General features: G+C 42.1%; 1 protein-coding gene, 2 non-coding genes and 1 pseudogene across 6 annotated transcripts in view; 1 reads left to right on the top strand and 3 right to left on the bottom strand.

The window, feature by feature from the left end:
• Positions 1–26,474, bottom strand: part of RAB30 (RAB30, member RAS oncogene family) — a 115,417-nt gene extending 88,943 nt beyond the window's left edge. For 2 of the 4 annotated variants that reach the window (XM_053561554.1, XM_053561551.1), the window contains exon 1: positions 3,954–4,195. The gene's annotated coding sequence lies outside the window, so the exon portion shown is untranslated. Of the gene's footprint in view, positions 1–3,953; positions 4,196–26,259 lie in introns of those variants that run through there. The other 2 variants (XM_053561553.1, XM_053561550.1) reach the window with 2 other exon arrangements.
• On the top strand, positions 4,185–4,914 carry LOC128564541 (40S ribosomal protein SA-like; annotated as a pseudogene).
• On the bottom strand, positions 17,858–17,964 carry LOC128566129 (U6 spliceosomal RNA). Its single transcript, XR_008374425.1, has one exon. It is a non-coding gene; the product is annotated as a U6 spliceosomal RNA (small nuclear RNA).
• Positions 20,622–20,728, bottom strand: LOC128566137 (U6 spliceosomal RNA). Its single transcript, XR_008374433.1, has one exon. It is a non-coding gene; the product is annotated as a U6 spliceosomal RNA (small nuclear RNA).
• Positions 26,475–27,148: the final 674 nt, after the last annotated feature.

Genomic DNA, 27,148 nt, shown 5'->3' on the forward strand with positions numbered 1-27,148 from the left:
CAGGAGGGATACCACAAGCAGAGGAACAGCAGCTCTGCTGGCCTTTAGATGACAGTGCTACCTGGAAGGATGTGGAGCTCAGATAACCAGGATTAAGACTCACCTTGTTCCACCCAATAGAAAGAACATTTAGCCATCCTCTGAACAAACCCCTTGGGCAAATTATAAAACTATCTTGAAATAGCTATCAGAAACACAAATCACCTAAGCAGAGTAAGCTTAGTAGCCACGGACTCAAGAGGATAAATCCCATCCACAATAAGGTATACAGAATAATTTACCTCACAACATTGTTTCTTTTTTCTCCTGCTGTTGTTAAGAATACATACAACCAAAACAAGGAACTCAAACATTTATGTCAGGGCAGCAAGCCAAGGAAAGTCTAGAATATATGATCCTATTAACACTAATGGACGTTAGAATAAGGCAAAAGAAACAATAAAGCTCCCTGCCTCGACTCTCACTACACATACTTTCCAAAATAAACAGCCAGCTATTATTCTTCTAATGTTCCTCCTCGGTACATGCATAAATCACTGCTAGGCATAAACCTTTTGCTGCTTTCAAAGGATGGGTTTCTTTTCTTTTTCTTTTTCTTTTCCTCTTTTTAAGGAGCTCTGCTGAAAAGGGATGGGGGTGCTTTTTCACCAGACCTCTGTAGACCATGTCCATTTACAAGTACAATACACTCTCAGCACATACTTGATTGTCAGACTGTTACTTAGAAATCACAGAGTTTGGGGTGGCACGTGTGGCTCAAGGAGTAGGGCACTGGCCCCATATACTAGAGGTAGTGGGTTCAAACATGGCCCCGGCCAAAAACTGCAAAAAAAAGAAAGAAAGAAATCACAGTTTGACAGGGCATGGTGGCTCATGCCTGTAATCCCAGCAGTTAGGAGGCCGAGGTGGGTGAATTGCTTGAGCTCAGGAGTTCTAGACCAGCCTGAGCAAGAATGAAATCCTGTCTCAAAAAAAAAAAAAAAAATATATATATATATATATATATATAGGGCGGCACCTGTGGATCAGTGAGTAGGGCACCAGCACCATATACCAAGGGTGGCAGGTTCAAACCCAGCCCCGGCCAAACTGCAACAAAAAATAGCCAGGTGTTATGGCAGGTGCCTGTAGTCCCAGCTACTTGGGAGGCTGAGGCAGGAGAATCACCTAAGCCCAAGAGCTGGAGGTTGCTGTGAGCTGTGATGCCAAAGCACTCTACAGAGGGCAACAAAGTGAGACTCTGTCTCAAAAAAAAAAAAACATTTGGTGTGGCTATAGTAAAGAAGGTTAGAAAGATGACTTAAATTGCACTAAAATTTCCACCAGACTAAAACAAAAAGAGAGGTTAGACCTTTTAGTGGATGGCAAATGAGGTGACTCTTTACCTCACAATGATTCCCCCTCCTCTAAGAGCAGCCCAAGCATTGTGGCCCTCAGTGGCCACATCTGTACTAAATCACCCTGCCCTTAGGGCCATGTAGTCATGTGATCCAAACTGGTCCGATCCTTACTCTTTGAGATTTTTTTACTTGGAACGATTAAGAGTGTAAGTCAGTTTTCTGGCAATAACCAGAGTGAGATTTAGCCATTGACATTTGGGGCCCTTTAGGGAAGTTACCTTCTCTAATACCTCCTAGCTCCAGCTCCATCATTTATGTTCATGTTTATATAAAATATCTCAGCATCCTTTCCACAATTCACTCTTCGCCCAAGTTAGAATTGAGTTTCTCCCAACTCAATGATGAATAGCGATCACTTTACTAAGCAAAAAGATGGAAGCAAGCAACAATTCCTACATGTCTAGGGAACACTTAGAAAATTTGTCAGAACAAGATAATAATTCCAACAAACTGATGAGCTTCTGGTAGCATTTACAAGACTATAAATGAGAAGATTATAAAAATAAACAAGAGAATGATACCATAAATGCCTCCCTAGGCAATAATCATGTTTGCCAGGAACTGTGGGCTGGTGATGACACAGCAGGCATCTTGCTCAGTTTTCAGAAATGTTTTTCATTGAGCCAAATTTGGTCTATAACAACAAGCACTAACATCTGTAATACATTCTACAAGCTTGCTATAAAACCCTTTTACACTATACATTGAGTTATCTAACTCTCAGAATAGCAGTTTGAAGCTGGGATTGTCATCAGACTTTCATTTACTGCTCAGAAAACAGACTCAGACAAGTCAAGTGCTCTGGCCCCATGATTTGTGGCTGGAGCCACAAGACTTGAGCTCCGATCTCCTGACCTCAGATCCTCTATCCGTTTCACTGTAGCCCAAACCATGGAGTACCAGGGCACAGAAACTGGCTGCCTCGAGGAGACTTTTCCCCATGGCCGTAATTCATCAACCCATGCTGGACGCTAGTTTTCCACATTTCATGCAGTCATTTATGGGAACTTTCTGAGGGGTTAAAGGGCCTGTACTTGGCCTGCTTCCAAAGCCAGCTGAGAAAACATTCCCTAACAAGAAATCAGGACCACAAGGAATCTTGAAAGAGAAAGAAGAAGCCTGAGGTAGAGGATTAGAAGTGTTGAGAGTTCTATGTGATTCTGTAAGAATCTTACAATTCAAGGTTTCTGACAAGGTCACTCGGGGCCACAGAGACAGAGCAAATGAGCTGAAGATATCCCTATCTGGAGAGGGAGAAGGGACTAACTACATAAACCTAGCTGGCCTCAATCAACATTCTCACTGGTGGTTTTTATGAACCACTTGTAAGAGATAAATTGCTAAGATCAAACATTCATATACTACCGGGGAGAGGAGAAAAGGGGTGGAGATTAATGTTTTAGTAAAAGCCATTTATCTCTGAGACCTGGTGATCTACCACCTCAGAAGGAAGGCACAGGAAACTGGAGGAGCTGTCCTTCAGGGAGTTAGGTGTTAGGAAACTTGAAGAGCTGACCTCGCCTGACTATCATGACTTCCATGGATGATGGGGAGCCCTGTACCCACGTATACAAAGACCTTGATTTTTATGAACTTGGCCTGAATCACTGCTCAGTCTCTTGTTAGCTATGACCTTCAGCAAGTAATAACTCTTTGAGCCTCATTTTCTACTCCTGTAAAGTAATGATAAGAACACCTACCATACGGGATTGTAGGGAGGATAAAATAAAATTATAAATGTAAAGGGCATAGCATAGTGCCTGACATAGTACCTGCTCAATAAATGTGAGCTCTTTGCTCCTCAACTTTCACTTTAATTCCTTAGTATTAGAATTCTAATACATGGTAGATCTAATCCTTAGTAATTTACCATTCCTTAGTAATTTCAAGTGAATTATGGATTTTACCCAGTGTCTTGGACACTTCACTTGCTTCTTGAAGCATAACCGTCTGTAACTTACTTTGCAAATGTTTCAAGTAACTGTGGGCCCTTGGGCCTCTTACTAATCTTAACCTGTTCCATGCTTCCTAAATTATCTTTTTAAAAATCTACCCCAGAGGTCTCTTTTTAACCTTATATTCTTTCTCTAATCTGAAACAGCATCCAAACTTTATAGATATTTGACACATTGTTATGCTTATCTATCAAATATGGATATCTTAACATGAAACTTAATTCTCAATGTAACAGTATTATCATAAGGCCTAAGATAAAAAGCAGCTTACTGGCTCAGTGCCTGTAGCTCAGCGGCTAGGACACCAGCCACATACACCAGAGCTGGCAGGTTCGAATCCAGCCAGGGCCTGAGAAACAACGACAACTACAACAAAAAAATAGCAGGGCATTGTGGTGGGTGCCTGTAGTCCCAGTTACTTGGGAGGCTGAGGCAAGAGAATCGCTTGAGCCTAAGAGTTTAAGGTTGCTGTGAGCTGTAACGTCATAGCACCCTACCCAGGGCGACAGCTTGAGTGAGACTCTGTCTCAAAAAAAGAAAAAAAAGCTTTTCGGCACCACTCGGGGAGGGCCCACACAGCGTTGTTCTGGATTCCCACCGTAACTTAAAGGGAAATTTTCACAATGTCCGGCACCCTTGATGTCCTGCAAATGAAGGAGGAGGATGTCCTCAAATTCCTTGCAGCAGGAACCCACTTAGGTGGCACCAATCTTGACTTCCAAATGGAACAGTACATCTACAAAAGGAAAAGTGATGGTATCTACATCATAAATCTGAAGAGGACCTGGGAAAAACTTCTGTTGGCAGCTCGGGCCATTGTTGCCATTGAAAACCCTGCCGATGTCAGTGTCCTATCCTCCAGGACACTGGCCAGCGAGCTGTGCTGAAGCTTGCTGCTGCCACTGGAGCCACTCCTATCGCTGGCTGCTTCACTCCTGGAACCTTCACTAACCAGATCCCGGCAGCCTTCCGGGAGCCTCGTCTTCTAGTGGTTACTGATCCCAGGGCTGACCACCAACCTCTCACAGAGGCATCTTATATTAACCTGCCTACCATTGCTCTGTGTAACAGATTCTCCTCTGCGTTATGTGGACATCGCCATCCCTTGCAACAACAAGGGAGCTCACTCGGTAGGTTTGATGTGGTGGATGCTGGCCCGGGAAGTTCTCCGCATGCGTGGCACCATCTCTCGTGAACATCCATGGGAGGTCATGCCAGATCTCTATTTCTACAGAGATCCTGAAGAGATTAAAAAGGAAGAGCAGGCTGCTGCTGAGAAAGCTGTGACCAAGGAGGAATTTCAGGGTGAATGGACTGCTCCAGCTCCTGAGTTTACTGCTACGCAACCAGAGGTTGCAGACTGGTCAGAAGGCTGCAAGTGCCCTCTGTGCCTATTCAGCAGATCCCCACTGAAGACTGGAGTGCCCAGCCTGCCACTGAAGACTGGTCTGCAGCTCCCACTGCTCAGGCCACTGAATGGGTAGGAACAACCACTGAGTGGTCTTAAGCTGTTCTTCCACAAGCTCTTAAACAAGATGGAAATAAAGGAGGAAAATAAACATCAGTTTAAAAAAAAAAAAAGCAGCTTACCGAGGCTTTACTCAATTTAATAAATATGCAGTGCTTATGACCATATGGACAACAGGAAGATGAGGTTCTTGCAGTCTTTTTCATTATCCCCCTGGTTTTTTGGGGTCCTCTCCTACCCAGCACAGGGAGCACAGGGTCAGGTGCTCTCTCTCTATGCTCCACTAGTTTCTTATATATATCACTACCAGCACTATGGCTGTATTGTATAATTGTCTGTGTCTCCTTCACTAGCCTATAATCCCCTTATAGGCAAAAACAGTATCCTGCCAAATCTTTTTTTTTTAATTATTTTTTATTAAATCATAACTTTGTACATTGATGCATTTATGGGGTTCAGGGTACTGCTTTCATATACAATGTGAAATGCTTACATTGAACTAAGTAACGCATCCATCACAATTATATTCATTTCTTAATAGTTTTGAAACTGACAAATCTTATTTGCCAGCATACATCAGCACAGTACCTGGCATATAATAGACACAAAATTAGTGTTTGAGGGTTGTGCCTGTGGATCAGTGAGTAGGGCACTGGCCACATATACCAAGGGTGGTGGGTTCAAACCCGGCCCCGCCCAAACTGCAACAAAAAAAATAGCTGGGTGTTGTGGCAGGCGCCTATAGACCCAGCTACTTGGGAGGCTGAGGCAAGAGAATCACTTAAGCCCAAGAGTTGGAGGTTGCTATGAGCTGTGACACCACAGCACTCTACCAAGGGTGACAAAGTGAGATTCTGTCTCTAAAAAAAAAAATTGGTGTTTGATGAATGGATGAATGAATGGGGATTTTAGATATGGGAGAAATTTTAGAATAATCTCATCTAATACAGGTCTTCATCTCATGGATAAGAAAGCTGAACCTTTCCCTGGTCATCTAGTCGGTAGTATACAATAACAACAACAAAAACAACCCCACGACAACACAAAGAAAGCTGAGCCTCAGAGACACAAGATTACTCAGCCAAGGTACCCTAAAAAGCAACAAGAAGATGGCAGGTGGTAGTAGGGCACCTGCTATTTTGACCGTAGTTCAAAGGCAAACAGCACTTTGCACTCACTCCCAAGGGAAGTTGTGTAGCTTAGTAGACACAATGAGCTCCACAGGCAAAGTCTTGCTTCTGCCACCTACCAGAAGCAAAGTCACTTCTCTGCTTTGAACAAGTTACTTCCTCTCTCTGAGTCACACTTTCTGCATCTGTTAATTGGAGCTATTAATAACTCCACAATTGTTGGCGTTATTAAGTCTGCCAACATACATCAAGTGTCTAGCATAGCACCCAACACTACATACTAAATAAATGTTTACTGATTGACTCATAGATGACTCTGCCCAGCATACTACACCTTTATGAACCTGGTTTAGACTTTGATTTTAAGTCTCCGACCACGTAGAAGGAGGCTGGAACACCCATAATTATAGAACCATGTACTTGGAGACTTGTTCCTTGCTAGGATCGGATCTTAAGGCATCTTTGGAACCTTGCTCACTGTTCCTTTCACGTGGTTGCCCTTCCCACCTTCCTCATTGCCATACAAATCTTACCATCTTCTACTGCCCAGCCAGACCTACCCTGTCTAATCCCTGTGACTTCTTCAGTTCCTCTTCATCTCACTGATCAATTTTAACCACACACTGGTGGAGTACCATGGTGTGACTATTTGTGTCCCCTCTGAAAGTCATGTTGAAACTTAATTCTCAACGTAACAGTATTAAGAAGTAGGGACTTTAGGAGATGAATTAGGTCATGAGGGCTCCACCCTCATGAATCCTGTATAAAAGGGTTTGAGGGGTGGCGCCTGTGGCTCAAAGTAGTAGGGCGCTGGCCCCATAAGCCGGAGGTGGCAGATTCAAGCCCGGCCCCAGCCAAAAAAAAAAGGGTTTGAGGAAGTGAATTTGCCGTTTCATCCCTTCCAGCACATGAAGACACAGCAGTCATCCCTTCTGGAGGATACAGAAACAAGGTGCCATCTTGGAAGCCAAGAGCCGTCCTCTCACCAGACACCACACCTGCTAGTGCCCTGATCTTGGACTTCCTGGCCTTCATAACTGGGAGAAATAAATTTGTGTTTCTATAAATTATCCAGTCCCAGGTATTTTACTGTAGCAGCAAAAGTGGACTAAGACAAGGTCATTATCTGGCTTTTTAAAATTGTGATAAAATACACATAACATAAAATTTACCACCTTAGCAATTTCTAAGTATATAGTTCAGCAGTATAAAGTACATTCACATTCATTGTTGTGAAACTAATCTCTAGGACTTTTTCATCTTATAAAACTGAAACTCTATACCCATTAAAAAGTTCCCGCAGCCACTGACAACCACCACTTTCTGTTTCTTTGAATTTGACTACCCTAGATACTTCATACAAGTAGAATCATACAGTAATTTCTCTTTTTGCAACTGGCTCATTTTACTTAGCACAATGTTCTCAAGGTCATTCATACTGTGGCATATGTCAGAATTCCTTTTCTTTTAAAGGATGAATAATATTCCATTGTATGTACATATAAATACCATTTGTTTAACTGTTCATCCATCAATAGGCACTTGGGTTGCTTCCACTTTGGGGCTATGGTGAATTATGCTGCTATGAGCATGACGTACTATTTTCATCTCTTGAGTGTGAACTTAATAGTGATAAATATTGGAGCCTAACACGCAAGGGACACCAAAATACCCATCAAGTAAACAGGACAGGACCCAGCTTCAAAGACAAAGTGAAAAACTAATCATCCTCCATACAAAATTGCAAATTGCACCACAGAAAAAAATCACACAATACTGGCTTTGATTTTTGGTCCCAGATCTGCCTCTTAGGTAGTCCCATGGCTGTAAGCATGTTAACTTAAGCTCACAGGGATTTAGTTTTCTCATGTCGTTTTGCCACATTTAAATGATATAACTTATGCAAACCAGCACAGCACCTGTCACATCATAAACTAAAAAAAAAATTTTACCGATAGTATTATAAAATTACAGAATGAAAGTAACTTATTATTGTACATACAAACATGCCATTTTGCTTCCTAGTCAAAACTTTTAAAAGCAAAACGCATGCAGAATTCTTAGACCAAACAATTTGTAGCAAGAAATAGTAAAAACAAAAGGGTAGTCCACAGCAATAACAAAGAATCTTGACCGGTATCATTGAATTTGAATCTTTTTTTTCTCTCTCACACGGCTCAGAGCAACTTCCAACTCCTGGGCTTAGGCGATTCTCTTGCCTCAGCCTCTCAAGTAGCTGAGACTACAACCACCCACCACAACACCCAGCTATTTTTTTCTTGTAATTTGGCCAGGGCCGGGTTTGAACCCGCCACCCTCGGTATATGGGGCCAGCACTCTACCCACTGAATTTGGTGCCGCCCTGAATTTGAATCTTTATAGTTATATAGCTGCAGCTCCAGGAGGTGGAAATTTTCACTTTAAAAGAATCGACTTGGCGACACCTATAGCTCAGCAGCTAGGGCGCTGGTCACATACACTGGGGCTGACGGGTTTGAACCTGGCCCAGGCCTGCCAAACAACAATGACAACTACAACTGGGCGGCATCTGTGGCTCAAGGAGTAGGGCACCGGCCTCATATACCAGGGGTGGTGGGTTCAAGCCCGGCCCTGGCCAAAACTGCAAAAAAATAATAGCCGGGTGTTGAAGCCAGGTGCCTATAGTCCCAGCAACTTGGGAGGCTGAGGCAAGAGACTCACTTAAGCCCAAGAGGTTGAGGTTGCTGTGAGCTATGATGCCACAACACTCTACCGAGGGTGACACATAGTAAAACTCTGCCTCACCAAAAAAAAAAAAAAAAGTGAAAGAATAGACTTAACTGTTACACTAAGGATCTTTTCACTCAGCAAAATAGCCTATCCAAGATCTCGAAAATGTTTTTTAATTAAGATTTCTTGGAGGGTTTTTAGTGCCTGGACTAAATCTGTTCTAAATTTAATCATTCATGTCTTAAGGCTTTCAGTAAAAAGATGAAAAAGAAAATAAATATTACTATTTCAGAGAAAAGTATTTATTCTAATCTCTTTCAAAAGAAATTGAGCTCTTCCCCAAATTTCCAGTTGTATGACATGAATTCCTTTTCAGGTTGCTACTTTTTCAGACCAGAAACATTCTTTCCAAAGTTAGCTCTCAGAAAGCAAAGTGTGTGAATTTTAGAAGGAAAAGCTTATTCAAGTTCTTTTGTTTCCCAAAACAATTAACATTTGACATAGCTAATTAAAACAACTCTCTGATTTGGTCTGCTGCAGTCTTTCTCAAAGTGGTTTTTTTTTTTTTTGAGACCGAGTCTCACTATGTCGCCCTGGGTAGAGTGCTGTAGCATCACAGCTCACAGCAACCTCAAACTCTTGGGCTTAAGCAATTCTCTTGCCTCAGCCTCCCAAGTAGCTGGGACTACAAGGACCCTCCACAGCACCTGGCTATTTTTAGTTGTAGTTGTCATTGTTGTTTGGCGGCCCGGGCTGGATTCAAACCTGCCAGCTCTGGTGTATGTGGCTGGCGCCCTAGCAGCTGAGCTACTGGTGCTGAGCCTCAAAGTGTTTTTTTGTGTGTGTGGAACACTGTTCACATGAGAGGTTCTGAGGAAGGTAGAATGGAATAGAATGGTTTTGTGGAATACATTTTAAAAAGCACCATTTCCATCTATTGTGTCCCTAACAATCCCCGACCTCTTTTTTCAAAACACCTATTAACACTGTATAACACTTTGTAACATATTAGTTGAATGCCAGCCTCTGATTTTCTAGTCAGCAATCCCTTATGGCAGAGACCTATATCCAACCTCAGAAATGTTCTTCCAACTTACATTTACATCTGTCTTGTTTTCTTGAACTGTGTAAGAGAAAAAATTAATGGAATTTATTTATAATCAAAACTTAAAAAAACAAAAAACAGCTCTCTGTGACAAAAATCAGAAACTGAGTGCTGGAGGTAGGGGAGAAGGAAGGGACAGGGGAAAAAGAAAGTAAGAGGCAGAACCAGCCCCACAATGGCCCATATGAAAAGTGATCATTACCCCCAGTTTTCCTAGGACAAACATGATTTCACATAGATTTAACATATCAAGATGATTTAAATAGATAATTAAAGGTGACTTGATGTGTATATTTTTGTAAGATTTTGCAATTAGATGAATTTATAAATAAGGAACAAATTTTTTTTGTCAGACCATGGGTCCCAATTGGGATTCAGAACAATATTATCATCATATAACACTGGCCAATTTTAATTAGGCTCAAAAATAATGGCCAAAAGTTACTACCTGCCTTGCCCAACCCAGAAGCCCACCTGTCCTGTGAGGCCTACTGTGTGACAAGCACCATGCTGAAACTGAGCCTTGTTTAATCCTCACAACAACTTATGCTCTAAGTATTAGCATTCCCCCCTCCTTCCATCTTAACCTTTTAATTTTTTAATTAATTTCAGATTTACAAAATAGCTGCAAGAAAATTACCAAGAATCTATGTTTGTTCACCCAGATTATCCAAATGTTAATATTTTACCACATTTTATCGTTCTCTCTCTTTCTACATATAGACAACTGCTTTACTCCTAAATATATATATTTCCTAAAAAAAACAAAACAAAACCAAGGACAGTCCTTGTATTTCCACATTGTAATTATCAAAATCAGGAAATTTTATTATCTAATCTCAACTCGTATTCAGATCTCACCAGTTGACTAAATAATGCTCTTTACAGCAAAAGAAAAATAAAATTTCTCTGGGGAAACATCCAATCCAGGATTATATGTTACATTTTGCTCATATGTGTCTTTAGTCTCCTTTAATCCACAACTATTCCACAGTCTTTTTCTCTCGTGAACTTTACCATTTTGTAAAATACAAGAAAAAAAATTTGAGCTTATCAGATATTTTCTGAGGTATTTCTGATTAGATCGGGTTATGTTTTTTTTTTTTTTTGGTGAGAATGCCACACAGTGATGTTGTGTCCTTGTTAGATATCCATGTGACCCATCACTGGTATTATCCTTGATCATTTAGCAAAAGTGGTGTCTGCCATGTTTCTCCTCTATAACATTACTATTTGTCCCTTTAAAATTAGTAATTACTTATAAAGAGGTATTTTGAGACAAGACATCTCCTGTTTTCAGACTGCATGATGTTGGGCTAGTCACAACTTCACTGAAGAATCTGAGCCTCTGAGTAGTTATGACTTGCATAAGATCACGCAGCTTGAAAATGCAAGAACTCAATTCAAACTCCACATGTGAGATCTTTCTTTTTTTTTTGGCCAAGGCTGGGTTTGAACTCGCCACCTCCGGCATATGGACCAGCGCCCTACTCCTTGAGCCACAGTGCCGCCCCGATGTGAGATCTTTCTAAAGCATACCTCTGCCTTGTGACTAGCCACCAATGGCTAAAGTCCTCATCATGAGTACTGAGGAAGCCAATGTGAGAACATCATAATACACAGAATCCCGGTACTTTCTGTGGTCTTAAGAAACAGCGTGGTCGGCTCGGCACCTGTAGCACAGTGGTTATGGCGCCAGCCACATACACTGAATTTGGTGGGTTCGAACCCAGGTTGGGCCATCTAAACAACACTGACAACTATAACAGAAAACAGCTGGGCATTGTGGCAGACACCTGTAGTCCCAGCTACTTGGGAGGCTGAGGCAAGAGAATCGCTTAAGCCCAAGAGTTTGAGGTTGCTGTGAGCTGTGACGCCACTGCACTCTACTGAGGGTGACACAGTGAGACTGTCTCAAAGGAAAAAAAAAAACAGTGTGGTCCTAGCCACTCTGTCCCTAGAGCTGCACTTGATGCAAAAGACCCTGAGGGCAGCACTTTATACCCAAACCTCCCAGCCTCTGGGCAAAGAACCTGGGAGAGCAACAGAGGAGGAAAAGTGGAATGATACTAAAAAGAAAATGGAAAATGTATATGCATCAGGACACTAGGCTAAATGAGAAAGACCTGAAGCTTGTGGATACCCTGAGACCATCTCTCCACACCCTGATCCTTCAATTAGCCATCTGAAACTTTTCTTTCTGAGCTGCTATTTCTAATTTTATTTAATTTTATTTTATTTCTTGAACAGATACTATATTACTAAAACACTTATATGGTTCAAAATTCACTGTGATATAGCCACTAGAGGTTACAATAAAAATAATAACACTCTGGAAATGGTGGTTCATGCCTATAATCCCAGCACTTTTGGAGGCCAAGGTAAGAGCATTGCTTGAGACCAATAGTTTGAGAGCAGCTTGGACAACATAATGAAAACTTGTCTCCACAAAAAAAAATTATTTGGGCACGGTGGCATGTACCTCCACAATCCCAATAATTCAGGAGGCTAATGGTTTATGCCGAGAGTTTAAGGTTGTAGTGGGCTATGATCATACCACTGCACTCTAGGCTGGGTGACAGAGCAAGAACTTATTAAAAATAATTATAACAATTGGGTGGCGCCTGTGGCTCAGTCAGTAGGGCGCCGGTCCCATATACCGAGGGTGGCGGGTTCAAACCCGGCCCCGGCTGAACTGCTACCAAAAAATAGCTGGGCGTTGTGGCGGGCGCCTGTTGTCCCATCTACTGGGAGGCTGAGGCAAGAGAATCGCTTAAGCCCAGGAGTTAGAGGTTGCTGTGAGCTGTGTGATGCCATGGCACTCTACCGAGGGCCATTACAGTGAGACTCTGTCTCTACAAAAAACAAAACAAAACAAAAAAAAAATAATTATAACAATTTTAGGCCAGGGGCAGTGGCTCATGCCTGTAATCCTAGCACTCTGGGAGGCTGAGGTGGGTAGATAGATTGAGCTCAGGAGTTCGAGACCAGCCTGAGCTAGAGCAAGATCCCCGTCTCTAAAAACAGTCAGGCATTGTGGCAAGCACCTGTAGTCCCAGCTACTTGGAAGGCTGAAGCAAGAGAATTGCTTGAGCCCAACAGTTTGAGGTTGCTGTGAGCTATCATACCACAGTACTGAGGGCAAAAAAGTGAGATTCTGCTTCAAAAATTTTTTTTCTTTTAAATAATAATACATAATAACAAGTTTTGACAAGGATGTGCAGAAATTAGAACTTCTTTTTTTTTTTTTTTTTGCAGTTTTTGCAGTTTTTGGCCATGGCTGGGTTTGAACCCGCCACTTCCGGCATATGGAGCCTTTGAGCCACAGGCGCCTCCCATGAAATTAGAGGAATTAAACATTCCTGTTGGGAACATAAAATGGTCTAGTTGCTTTGAAATACAATTTGCCAATTCACTCAAAAGGTCATAGAGTAACCAGTTGACCCAGCAATTTCAATCTAGACATGTACCATAATTGATTGAAAATATGTATCCACTAGGTCAGTGCCTGTGGCCCAAGCAGTAGCCGGCCCCATATACCAGGGGTGGCAGGTTCAAACACAGCCCCGGCCAAAAACTGCAAAAAAAAAAAAGAAAGAAAATATGTATCCACTAAAAAATGTGTATGCAAATGTTTATGGCAGCATTATTCATAATGGCCAAAAGGTAGAAATAATCCGAATGTCCATCAACTGATAAATGAATAAATAAAAGATGGTATATCCATACAATGGAACATGCTACAACATGGATGAACCCTGAAAACATTAGGCTAAGTTAAAGACATCAGTCACTACACACCCCATACGGTATGGTTCCACATATGGTTATATGAAATGTTCAGAAGTTAAAGATATCAGTCACAGCACACCACATATGGTTATATGAAATGTTTGGGGTAAATTAACCCCCAAAAGAAACTGTCCCTATTAGCAGTCATTTGCCATTGCTCTAATCTATTTTCTGTTGCTATAGATTTGCCCATTATGAACATTTCATATAACCATATGTGGAACCATACCATACGTGGTGTGTTGTGCATAGGGTGCCAGCCACATACACCGAGGCTGGCAGATTTGAGCCCAGCCCAGGCCTGGTAAACAACAATGACAACTGCAACCAAAATATAGCTGGGCATTGTGACGGGCACCTGTAGTCCCAGCTACTCGGGAGACTGAGGCAAGAGAATCGCTTAAGCCTAAGAATTTGAGGTTTCCGCGAGCTGTGACACCATGGTACTCTACCAAGGGTGACATAGTAAGGCTCTGTCTCAAAAATAAATAAATAAATACACAAATAAAATAAATAAATAATAAAATTAACTGTGTGAACAGCAACTCAAAGTACCAAAAAAAGTTAATGAAATAAAATTGATTGTGTACAACTCCATCAACATACCTAAACTATTGACTTTAGTAAATTTGTGGTATATGTGAATTATATCTCAGTAAAGCTATTAAATATCAACACTATATAAATCTTGAGAAATCTTAGTATACACACACAATCTACTATCTACTCTTCCCACCCTCCCTCTACTTGTAATCACTTTATGTTTTTATACCTTCCTTTCTTTGTGCAAATTCAAAGATATTTAATTATCTGCTTCTTTCACAAATATATACCGTTCAGTGCTTTCCTTTTTTTTTTTTTTTTTTGGTTTTTGGCCGGGGCTGGGTTTGAACCCGCCACCTCCGGCACATGGGACCGGCACTCTACCCCTTGAGCCACAGGCGCCACCCAGTGCTTTCCTTTTTTATCTTTGTCCTTGGAGATCTTTCCATATCAGTAATAGAGAACACCGTCACTCTTGTTTGTAGTTTCATAGTTTTCTTTCTTTGTTTTTTTTTTTTGAGACAGCATCTCACTTCCTTGCCCTCGGTAGAGTGCTGTGGCATCATTGCTCACAGCAACCTCTAGCTCTTGGGCTTAGGCAATTCTCTTCCAGCTTTCCAAATAGCTAGGACTACTATACTTGGGCTTAGGCAATTCTCTTTCAGCTTTCCAAATAGCTAGGACTACAGGAGCCCACCACAATGCCTGGCTATTTTTTGTTGCAGTTTGGCCGGGGCCAAGTTTGAACCCACCACTCTCAGTATATGGGGCCAATGCCCTACTCACTGAGCCGCAGGCGCCACCCCATAGTTTCATAGTTTTCCTTTGGGTAAACATATCCATTTTTTTTTTTTTTTCCGTAGAGACAGAGTTTCACTTTATTGCCCTCGGTAGAGTGCTGTGGCATCACACAGCTCACAGCAACCTCCAACTCCTGGGCTTAGGCGATTCTCCTGCCTCAGCCTCCCGAGTAGCTGGGACTACAGGCACCCGCCACAACACCCGGTTATTTTTTTGTTGCAGTTTAGCCGGGGCTGGGTTTGAACCTGCCACCCTCAGCATATGGGGCCGGCGCCCTGCTCACTGAGCCACAGGCGCCGCCCAACATATCCATTTATTTAGCCCGTTCCCTAGTGATGCACACTAATGGGAGTTTCCAACCATTTGCTACACCAACAAGGATGCAATGATCACGGTCTTTCCTTTTGGTTTCAGCAGGTGTCATTCTGTTTGTGGATGTCCAGGAGGCAGTGTGGAGTAGCAGGAACCACTTAGAACCAGGTCTGCAATCTGCCCACCTCTGCTGACTAGCTATGTGACCCTGGGAAAGCTACTTGTAGTTTCTGAGTCTGTTTCCTCGCTTGGAAGGGCAAATTCTCATCTAATTTATCCAGTTGCTTTTAGGATCAAATAAAATAAGATAAGCTCTTAATGGCTACATTTGGGACAATCTGAGTATCAAAAACCGTAAGATTGGGAGGGAAGAAAGGCAAGAAAATTGGTAAGGGATTAGAACACTTGGTGGGGGAACCAATGAGTCCAAGTGATATTTTAAAGTGGGGGGAGGTGAAGCTCATCTATTAGATAATAAATATAGAAGGAAAGAGAGAATTAGAAAATCATCCTTTTATAAATACTAATTGACCTAGACCAAGATTATTAACAGATGCAGATATTAAAAAATCACTGCATACAACTTGTTGTGGAACATGATATTCAAACAATCTCAAGATATTACCCCCACAGATAATTGCATTCATTACAAAAGAAAGGGGTACTCTTTCTTTCTTTCTTTTTTTGAGACAGAGTCTCACTATGTCGCCCTGGGTAGTGCTATGGCATCATAGCTCATAGCAACCTCAAACTCTTGGGCTTAAGCGATTCTCTTGCCTCAGCCTCCCCAGTAGTTGGGACTACAGGAGTCCACCACAACGCCCAGCTGTTTTTTGGTTGTAGTTGTCATTGTTATTTGGCTGGATTCAAACCTGCCGGCTCCAGTGTATGTGGCTAGTGCCCTAGCTACTGAGCTACAGGCGCTGAGCCCAGGAATCTTTAAAAATTTCAAAATCTTAAAAGGCAAGGGTAACTGCTGTGATTATTAATTTTAGGTATCAATTTGACTGGATTAAAGAATACCTAGAAACCTGGTAAAGCATTATTTTGAGTGTGCGTTAGGGGTATATCCAGAGGAGATTAGCTTGCAACTCAGAGTGGATTTGGAGGGAAAGACTCCCTCCCTCTTCAATTTGATGGGCATTATCCAATCAGATAGGGACCTGGAGAGAAGAAAAACAGAGAAAAAACGAATGTGCTGAGCTATCTGCTAGAGCGGGAACACATTCTTTCTCTCCTCTCTTGGGACAACAACCAGGCACGCTGGCTTACACCAGCACATTTCCCCCTCTCCCGGCCACCAGATTCTCAGGCTTTCAGCCTCTGACTGACTTCCTCCAGTATCATTCCTAGTTCTGAGATCTACAGACTTGGACTAAGGCATGCTACCACCATCCTGGGGTCTCTAGCTTACAGGTAGCCTATCATGGGACTTCTTAACCTCCATAATCCATGTGAGCCAAACTATGATGCTTTCAATTAGAAGGCAAGGCAAAAATAGGAAGCAGCTATAGAAACAGTATAGTTTGGTTCCAGAAGGCCTCTGCTTTTTTTTTTTTTTTTTTCTTTTGGCTAGGTAAACACTGAAAAACAAAACAAGCTACTTAATCTTACTAAGAATTATTTCCTTATTTGTATGTTAAATAAATGTAGCTTAAATCTACTGCCTAGAATTTAGAGAATGAGACAGCATACACAATACACCTTTGATTGAAGACCCTCATTAAAAGACACTAATCTCCTAGAATAAAAGTGATGAAGAAGGAAAAACTCAGTTGGGTCCGCCTTTGTTTCCTTGTCAGAATACCTTGCATGTAGCACACAAACATTGCTTGAAGATGTACCAATAAGACATTATAAGGTAGGATTCCTAAAAGCCAATTTTTTAGCCTACAAATACCATTGGAATTAAAGGAAAGATTAGTAATGAACTGGCTCAGTCAGAGACAGCAGCACTCTAACAGCACATATTTATGTGCACATAAATTTCCCAAAGCCCTTTTATACACATTATCTCATTTGAGCCTCACTATAATCCTCACTTTTTGAAAAGAAAAGAAAAACTGAGACTTAAAAAGATAAGTTGCCCATGTAGCAAATAGCTCAAATTTTTTGTTTTCTCCTATCAGGTACAATGGCTAAAAGAATGAAAATAATTCACAGCTCATGATCCTCACAATCTTTCCCCCAGGGTCTCTGTTAGGGCAGAGTGAGTCACTGATGGCCTACTCCTCAGCTCACACCTGCTTTGCTAAAGAATAATGCCAAAAATCTTCCCTATGATTGCTTCTACTGAAATTTAGAAAAACGAACAACAGGCCTTTTATGATAAGCACCTGGTTTCAGATATTTTAAAAGTAGAGTTTAAATTCCCCCTTTCCAATGTGGTTGTGTAGCAGAGAAGTGAAGGAGTGAGAAGGGAGATCATTTTCATCTCAAGGTTGATGGTGTCCACATTTTAGTGAAGTTAACCATAACTCAAAAACAAAATTTTTCTGCAGAATTTTCTGGGGAAAACATTTGTCTGCTTTATTACTACCTCTAATAATGTCAAGATAAAGCAGCAGCTGTAGAAGTTTGCACTATCACAGAATGATAGGATTGTGTTTTTTTTTAATTTATTTTCTTTTTGTAAAACATACAAAAATATGGAAAGCTTCATGAATTTGCAGGTCATCCTTGCACAGGGGCCATGCTAATCTTCTCTGTGCCCTTCCAATTTTATTATATGTGCTGCCAAAGCGACCACAAGATTGTGTTTTAAAAGGACATAAGAGGGCGGTGCCTGTGGCTCAGTGAGTAGGGCGCCGGCCCCATATACTGAGGGTGGGGTTCAAACCCAGCCACATTGCAACAAAAAAATAGCCGGTCGTCATGGCAGGTGCCTGTAATCCCAGCTACTCGGGAGGCTGAGGCAAGAGAATCGCCTAAGCCCAAGGATTTGGAGGTTGCTGTGAGCTGTGATAGCACAGGACTCTACCGAGGGTTAATAAATGAAACTCTGTCTCAAAAAAAAGGACATAAGAGAATACTTACAATATCCTGACAAATGATATCCAAGACCATAGGCTGATTAAATACTTGAAGTGACCAAGAAAATCACCGCCTTCTGCAGCAGCCCTTGAAGTCTTCCAGCTGTGCTGTGACTTTCCTGAAGACAACATTCAGGAACACCAATTGATCTCTCTACCAATATCTTCAACATGTTAAGTTAAATGGATGGAATCACTATCATATCAAAGAAAACTAACATTATTACTGATTATCTAATAGATATCTTCCATTCAAATTCCCCCAATTGTCCCAAAAATGTCCTTTAGGGTTTTTTTTTTTAAGTCTAGGATCTAATCAAGGATGACACGTTGCATTTAGTTGTCATATCTCTTTATGTAGATCAGTCCCCCATACCTTTTATTTAGTTTTGTTGTTCACAACACTGGCATTTTTTTTTAATGTTTTTTTTTGTTGTTGTTTTTCCTGTTTATTTATTTATTTTTTTTTTTTTGTAGAGACAGAGTCTCACTGTACCGCCCTGGGGTAGAGTGCCATGGCGTCACATAGCTCATAGCAACCTCTAACTCTTGGGCTTACACAATTCTCTTGCCTCAGCCTCCCGAGCAGCTGGGACCACAGGCGCCTGCCACAACACCCAGCTATTTTTTTGTTGCAGTTTGGCCGGGGCTGGGTTTGAACCTGCCATCCTCGGTATATGGGGCCAGCGCCCTACTCACTGAGCCACAGGCGCCGCCCAACACTGGCATTTTTAAAGATCAAAGGCCAGCCTTTTTGCAGTGTGTCCCATAATCTGGATTTGTTTGATTATTTGCTCATACTTGGATTTACGTTAAGCATTTCTGTCAATAATTCTCCACTGATGATGTTATGTACTTCCCATTCAATCAGGCTGTCTCATTACAATAAGTTAGCTTTCTCTTTAGTTTGTCACTGTGGCACTAAGACAAGTATCACCCATTAAATAAAACATTAAAAACAATAAATAAATATAATGTTAAAAAACAGCTACCATGAGCATCAGCTATACCAAGCATAGTGTCAGACATTTGAAATGCATTATCTCATTTAAACCTTAACAACAATATTGCAAAGAAACAGGGGTTCAAAGAGATTATGTAATTTTATCCAAGGACACATGCAGAGTGATTAAAAATGTGTGCATGGGGCGATGCCTGTGGCTCAAAGGAGTAGGGCGCCAGCCCCATATGCCAGAGGTGGCGGGTTCAAACCCAGCCCTGGCCAAAAACTGCAAAAAAAAAAAAAAAAAAAGTGTGCATGTACATATGAACTTCAGCACATATGTACATTTTAACATATGATCTCAGGAGTTCATGGTCGTTCTTAGACCTACCAGGGAGGAATTAGGAACCGCTATGTTAGGTTAATCTTGAAGAGGTCTACCTGATTTTCAAGGGTTGGATTCCTATGAGGAAGAAACTGAAAATAAATTATTTGTGATCACATAAAATTCACTATATTCTTATTTGGAGATGGATACCAACTCCACACTATAGCCAAGGAAACAGGGCAATGGGGTTTCCTAAAGTATAAAAACATTCTGATGTTTTGCTTGTCTTTTTCTCCTAGTCTACAACAAAATAAAAACAATGTTGAGAATTTTTCACATAGTTAAATATATTTTTATGAGATAAAAAGTGAGAGGATTCCTTCAAAGTAGAAGAGGAACAAAAAAGAAAAAAAATGTTTTAAATTTCAGTTTAGTATGAAGGTATAGACATTTGGGTTACGTTATTTGCATTTGTTAGATAAACTTCAAGTTGTAGTTGTGCCCCTCACCCAGGAGGTATGTCTTATACCCTTACATTGTACCTGTTAGGTGAGAGCACACCAATCTCTTTACCCCCTTCCTCCTCCCCTCTGCCCCTGCCGCTTATCACCCAACTTAAGTTTAATCATGTTTTTCTCTTGTGTGTGTGTATATTTGTTCATCTATCGATTTCATATTAGTATTGAGTACACCGGACATTTGCTTTTCCATTCTTGTGATACTTTACTAAGTAGAATGTTCTCCAACTCCATCCAGGTTAATACAAAAGATATAAAGTTAGCCTCCATCTTTTATTATGGCTGAATAGTATTCCATGGTATACATATACTGCAGTTTATTAATAATATATGGAACTCTTTTCTTTAGAGACAGAGTCTTATTTTATTGCCCTCAGTAGAGTGCCTTGGCATCACAGCTAACAGCAACCTCCAACTCCTGGGCTTAGGCGATTCTCTTGCCTCAGCCTCCCGAGTAGCTGGGACTACAGGTGCCCACCACAACGCCTGGCTATTTTTTGTTGCAGTTTGGCTGGGGCGGGGTTTGAACCCACCACCCTCAGTATATGGGGCTGGCACCCTACCCACTGAGCCACAGGCGCTGCCCAATATATGGAACTCTTCACAAATTTGTGTGTCATCCTTGTATAGGGGTCATGCTAATCTTCTCTATGTTGCTCTAATTTTATTATATGTGCTACAGAAAACAGCACAAAAGAAAAAAATTTAAAAATAAAATAAATAAAATTAAAAAGTTAGAGGAAACTTTTTTTTTTTTTTTTTTTGAGACAGAGTCTCACTTGGTCATCCTCCATAGAGTGCCATGGAGTCATACCTCATAAGAACCTCAAATTCTTGGGCTCAAGTGATCTTCTTGCCTCAGCCTCCTGAGTAGCTGGGACTATAGGCATCCACCACAATGCCAGGCTGTTTTTAGAGATGGGATCTCACTTTTGCTCAGGCTTGTCTAGAACTCTTGAGCTCAATCTATCCACCTGCCTCAGCCTCCCAGAGTGGTGGGCTTACAGATGTGAGCCACTGAGTCAGACCAAGAGAAAACATTTTTTAATTTACTATCGAAAAGTAACTATTGCCCACAGATCATTCAATTTTATTTTTTGTAATTTTGCTTATCTGTAAAATTCTGAGACCCACAGATCTAGGGAACCCCATGTGATTAGGATGACTTTTTGAGAAACTAAGTTGAATGAAGGAAGTTCGGCTCCCAAAGAAACCAGATCTGAAACATTTCTGAATTTCCCTAAAAGTCATCTACAAAACATTTCAAAGGGGCGGAGCCTGTGCTCAGTGGGTAGAGCGCCGGCCCCATATACTGAGGGTGGTGGGTTCAAACCTGGCCCGGCCAAACTGCAACAAAAAAATAGCTGGGCCTTGTGGCAGGCGCCTGTAGTCCCAGCTACTCAGGAGGCTGAGGCAAGAGAATCACCTAAGCCCAAGAGCTGGAGGTTGCTATCAGCTGTGATGCCACAGCGCTCTACAAGGGTGACAAAGTGAGACTCTGTCTCTAAAAAAAACAAAGGGTTGGCTAAGAACATTTAACATTTGTATTATTACTAGCTAGTCTCTTTCAATGTGTTGCTACTTCCAGCTTTTGAATGGACCCTTAGTGACTTAGGATAGTCTATTCAGTCAACAAAGAGTCCCTAATTCACAAGAGACTCTGTTAAGTACCTGGGTACATAGTCTAGAAAGCTTTTTCTTGCCTTCATGTCTATAGTCAAAGGTCACTTGCCACTTTGCCAACACAGCCTCCTTTACAAGAATGAATGCCTCCTTGGGGCTGTGTTCAGTATTGCCAAAGTTATCTCTTTCATGGTGATTATTTATGCTTATCTCTCTCCCCTGAGTGAATTTCCCTAAAGCAAATGCTATCTTATTCAATGTTGTTTTCTTAGCATGGTGCATTTGTAGTTGCGAATCAGTATAAATTACCAGTATAAAATGAATACCTTTTACAAATAAGAAAAGTAAAACTCAGAAAAAGAAAGCAATGTGTCCAACATTGTAAGGCTAATAAATAAGCAGTGCCAAATCCTAGACAGCCTCATCCAGAGCTCTCTTCTACTCCACCATGCCACATCCTATACATGGTGAGTGAAAGATCTTAGATGTTTCCCAAGAACCTCAAAGTCAACATCTAAAAGTCCTCCCTTCTTGAAAACACAGAAAAATCTGCTCTCCATTCATTGTTCCATTTCTTTGTAAATGACATCATCCTTAGTTGCTCAAGAAAAAACTCAAGACAAGCTTGACTTTTTTTTTTTTTTTGCAGTTTCAGGCTGGGGCTGGGTTCGAACCCGCTACCCTATTCCTTTGAGCCATAGGTGCTGCCCAAGCTTGACTTCTTTTTCTTCCAATCTCCACAGTCAATTGATCAACAAATCTTATCAATTATAACTTTCAAATGTAGTGTGTCTCTCCAAACCTGTCACTATCCTAGACCTAAGCACCTCCATACCTGATATAGACTACAAAAATTACTTGCCACTTGGTCTCCATACATTCACTCTGGCCAAGCCTTTCCTCTAATCCATCCTCCACTTAATATCCAGGATGATATTTTAAACATAATTCTATATATGTCATTCATCTAGCTATTTAAAGTCTCCCCCCACTTTTTTTTTGAAACAGAGCCTCAAGCTGTCGCCCTGGGTAGAGTGCCATAGCATCACAGCTCATGGCAACCTCCAACTCCTGGGCTTAAGCGATTCTCCTGCCTTCGCCTCCCAAGTAGCTGGGACTACAGGTGCTTGCCACAACACCCAGTTATTTTTGGGCTGCAGCCACCATTGTTGTTTGTCAGGCCGGGCTGGATGTGAACCCACTAGCTCAGGTGTATGTGGCTGGTGCCTAAGCTGCTTGAGCCACGGGTGCCCAGCCTAAAGCCCTTATTAAGTTCCCATTGTCCTGTGGAAAAAGACCAAAATTTACCTGTGGCTCAGAAAACTACCTAGGTTCTATCCACCTCTCTAGCCTCATTCGTCTTCATTTTGGTCCCAGTCCCCTTGCTCTGCTTCTGCATTCTGATAACCTCCTCTTAAACCCTCACACTCGCCACTCTGCCCTTTGTACTTAAAAAGGCAGTTCCCTGTGCCAGAAACCCTCTTTGTTCCACTCCATGCATCTCCCACACCACTTAAATTACTACTTCACTCACTCTTCACAAAATATCATCTTCTTATGAAGACCTCTGATTACCCCAGACAGGGGAGTGCCCCACATGAAGCACTCCTATCCACATTACAGACATCTCCCTTTGGAAGTGGCGCTTGCATTCACACTTGCATTTGTTCATTGAGTGTCTCCCCTATTAAAGAGTATAAGCGCCATGAAAGCAGGAAAAGCACTTCTTTTTTTAAATTATTTTTATTGTTGGGGATTCATTGAGGGTACAAAGAGTTAGGTTACACCATTGCATTTGTTATGTAAAGTCCCTCTTATAATTGTGTCCTGCCCCCAAGGAAAGCACTTCTTTTCAGTGAGTATCCACAGTGCTTAGCACACAGTAGCTTCATAATTAATTTTATAATAGTTATCCGAATGATAGGCTGGGGCCAGATTATAGGGGCTATAACATCAGGCCAAGTAAACGAAAGGGCAAGATTCATTGTCCCTTTGTAAATATGTAAATTGCCAGAGAAATCCATGGAGGTTCAAATCCAGCCCCGGCCAAAAACTGCAAAAAAAAAAAAAAATCTTCTTTCACAAAGGGCAAGAAATGACAGGAGGGAAAACTGCTCTCTAGGTATCTTCAAAAAATAAAACAAAAATAAACAATAACAACAACAATAAATGGGCAATCTCACTATCTGGACTGTTTCTCAGCAAGCAGCAAGGAACAGGAAGGAAAAGTGGGGAAAAGACAGCCTTCCCACCACTGACTGGAACAGGGATAAGGGGGGAAAATTTATTAAATGAGGCAGAAGTCATCTGAAGACTACTTATTTTCTGGGAATCATGAGAACATTTCATGTAAAGCATTAAAAATCCTTGCTAACCCACTGGCAGTTCTCAAAACAGGTCCAATGAAAGGAAAAGTGACATGATCCCAAATGCAACATTTCATCATTTCGTTGTTCACATGCTGCTAGGGCAAAATTGTATCTATCACAGAAACCACAAACCAGGCAAAGGGGTCAGGCTCATTGCCATTCATCCAAGAACAAGAAAAGGCAAAGAAAGGATCTTCAAAGAGGACTCAGTCTGCATCCACCCCCAAGTTCTGGGGTGAGAGGGAAGAGGAGCCAGGAAAGTGGTCAGAGATTGGGAAGAGATAGAGAAAGAGATGTGATACACTAGTGATAAGAAGGAGATTTTGAAACAGAGGGAAAATATAAACTGCAAATGGAGAGACAGCGAAAGAAGCAGAACTTCAAGAAACATGGGTCAGATGGGGAAGAAAGTAAAGTACAGGTAAAAAGGTTAGGTGTCCAGAAGAGCAAAAAGTAAACAAAAGAGACATAGGGACAGGCAAACTGTCGATCTTTTCCCAAATCGAAAAGTTGTTCATTGCATCCTAATAAATCACTCTTTTTTTTTTTTGTAGAGACAGAATCTCACTTTATTGCCTTTGGTAGAGTGCCATAGCGTCACAGCTCACAGCAACCTCCAACTCCTGGGCTTAGGCGATTCTTTTGCCTCAGCCTCCTGAGTAGCTGGGACTACAAGCGCCTGCTGCAACGCCGGGCTATTTTTTTGTTGCAGTTTGGCCGTGGCCGGGTTTGAACCCACCACCCTCGGTATATGTGGCTGGCGCCTACCCACGGAGCCACAGGCGCCGCCCATAATAAATCACTCTTACCACAAAGCCCATACAATGGACTGTCCATTGTGTTTAGTAACAAGCAACATCTAAGGAAGTATTACACAGCTACAACTTTGGAGACCTAAGGGTCTGAAATAAAAATGAACAAAATTGTTTCAGCAGCAGAAGACAGGGAGTGATGATGACTTTCCCTCAACTCAGTTATGAAAAGGTTTAACATTTTAGAGTTAAGCAAACACTCTAGCATTTCTCCTTCTTTTGACATTCCAAGAGGGGGTGTGGCTGATCCTAGGTCCATTCATCTCCAAGGTTGTAGATCTCTCAGCTAAGACTGGCCCCATCTGTTCTGTAGTCAGCCAGCTGTTTATTTCAAAGTAACATATTTATTGCACTGATCATCCCTCTTAGGAGAGTTCACGTAACACAAGTCAGAATGCTTTCTATCCTGATAAAAGTAAGTTCGCTTAAAAATAAGCGTTACATTACTATGCTCCTTGGTTTCTCTGGCCAGAATCACTTTTCCATGGGTATCTTTCAGTAATGGCAAATGAAGGTTAACAGTGCTTCTAATTTTGCCTTTCCCTAATGTGTCAAAACGAACCCGGTTTCCCTCATCGATCCCTTCTCCAAACCATTATTCATGAGTGGTGACTGTGCCTCAGAAAACGGCAGCTCGTTATGATACCATTGTCAGTGGCAAGGAGCCTATTGCAATGTAATTTAAAACATACAAGCACAAATCTGTCGGCTCCACTTGCAAACAATTCTGAATCCTGCAGTCAGAAGAACTGAAAACACTTAACAAAAATGCTTCTTCCAGCAGCCTAAGGGAACCTTCCCCAGACACGTGAAATGTTTCCGACTGGCACGGAGTACACGATTAAAGGACACTGTCACCTCAAATCACCAGAAAAGGCGAGGCAAACGACATAGACATACACACACTAAATAAAGCCCCACAAAGCTCAAGTTATTCAGAAGAAGCAGGTACATCTTAAAAATGAATATTTGCTCGACCACGCGACATAGAAATGTTCTAAAGTAGTGCGACCACATTAAATCACTGTCTCCATTTCTCCCCACGCATCACCCCTACCCACTCAAACCTTAATGCTCGGGCCGCATATGACAGGACTGCATTCTACCACCTCTGCCTTCCTCTGATTTTCCAATAGCACTTCCCAGCATCCTTCCCACCCCAGCCCCCTCTCCCAGCCTCAGAAAGGTTGAGCAGAGTTGCGACTAGGGAATTAATTGGCAGGCACCGAAACTCTGGCGGAGGAAGGTTGCTGGAGTTGTTCTTTGCAGTGACCCAAATTGCACAGAGCTTTTCCTCAGAGGCGCCTGTGAGCACCTCCCCAATCCAGCCCTCACCCCAATCTTTCTAAAAGAAAGCCTTAAGAACTAAGCGGGAGGAATAACTTGGTGGAACCATTTGAATAGATCACTTCAACTCACCTGGTTTGGGATTTTTCTCCCTACCCCAGGCATAAACAGAAATGATGTGTGAATGAGTCACGCACGCAAAGAAGTTGCCACGATGTCCTATGTCCAAGGGCTGGAGTCAGTCCCTGCCCCGGCGCTGTTGCTACTCTTAGCTCAGCTGGAGCGAGCGGCAATCGCAAACCCAGCAGCAGCAGGGGGTGGAGAGACCGTAGCACAATGAATGCAGTGAGGTTTTTGCAATGACATCATCCCTCTGTCCAAACAGCCGCAATAGGCATGCTCAGGAGCGGTGCGTTCTGGGAATTGTAGTCTTATTACATCCTGGCGGGACACCGAAGCTATCTCTGGAACTACAATGCCCAAAATGCGCCAAGGGTGGACGCTCCCACAGTGAAGGAACGGAGGGGCCCGGCCGCCATGTTAAGGTTGGCGGGACAATTCTGCGGAGCCGAGCAGAAATTTTGGGGTGTGCGGAAGACGAGTGGTGGTGCAGTGGGGACGGTGAGGTGGAGGACGATTGAATCGAGAGCCTCGGGCATGAACTTGGGAACCAGAGGGTGGCGGCTACACAAGGGACTGATGTAGGGCGGGTCTGACCGGAGGCGGCATCAAGGGGCCGAGTGAGCCACGGTACTGAAGGGATTGCTTAGGGCCATACCCTTCTTGCTTCATTTTCTAAATAAGGGATTGAGGGAGTCTGTTTGCTTCTTGACTCCAAGTATCATGTAGACCCGCTGACAGAATACTCTGGACAGTAGGTGTCTTTGTTGAGGTCCGGAGAGCTTGACGGCGACTTTTCGCCTTTATTCGGAGAAGCCCACTTTCCCCCCCGCCACAGTTGGGCTCCACTTCCAAGTTAATTTGTGTTTTGTCATTTGTTTACCAACCCATCTTACCCCTT

This window comes from Nycticebus coucang, chromosome 14 (assembly GCF_027406575.1).
Source record: "Nycticebus coucang isolate mNycCou1 chromosome 14, mNycCou1.pri, whole genome shotgun sequence".
NCBI lineage: Eukaryota > Metazoa > Chordata > Mammalia > Primates > Lorisidae > Nycticebus > Nycticebus coucang.